Here is a 781-nt window from a genome sequence, read left to right on the forward strand (position 1 = left end):
GAAGAAGAAAGAAAGAAAGAAAGAAAGAAAGAAAGAAAGAAAGAAAGAAAGAAAGAAAGAAAGAAAGAAAGAAATAGAGGTGTGGGGAGAGGGACAGACAGGGAGGAAGTTCAGGGAAAGAGACTGTGATTTGATTTCATGATGGGAGGCAATAATGACTTTACAGAAAAAGTGGCATTTAAATCCCCCCTAAAGTGTTTGGACATGGAGGTGGGAAAGTATGATGTATTAGGAGTATTGAGTGGTCAGACTAGGTCTTTAAAGGAGTGTTAGAATTATTGCTGATGACACCTCCCCAGATACTACATTCAGTCAATCAGTATTTAGCCAGGGATGTTCTCTAGGGCATGAAATATGGGTTGGAGGGAGCTAGAGAGAATGAAAACAGTTTGCATTGAGCACCTGAGAACTTCTCTTTCTCCTTTAACATTTCGAGTACGTGATGATAAGGACTTAAACTTCTTAGCCGTGGTAGGTTTTTTCATGAGATTATGCTCAAAGTTCATCCTTGTCAATAATGTTGATTTTTATTAAAAATGCGTAATCTTCACAATATCTGAGAACAACTAGACCTGCATCACGTTTTACAACTTAAGTAGATGATTTCATATACTTTTATTTCTATCAGATTTCTTTAAGTGATATTTTGTCCCCTCTAGGAGGATTCTGCAAGGATTCGTTCCTCAGAGACTAGGGGGAGAGCTGGGGGAGAGAACGGAGAGGTGGTGCAAAGAAATCAAAGATTGCAGTTCAGAAGGAGTAAACTAATAAAAAGAAATGC

This window comes from Balaenoptera borealis (genome assembly GCF_965194805.1).
Source record: "Balaenoptera borealis genome assembly, chromosome: 13".
NCBI lineage: Eukaryota > Metazoa > Chordata > Mammalia > Artiodactyla > Balaenopteridae > Balaenoptera > Balaenoptera borealis.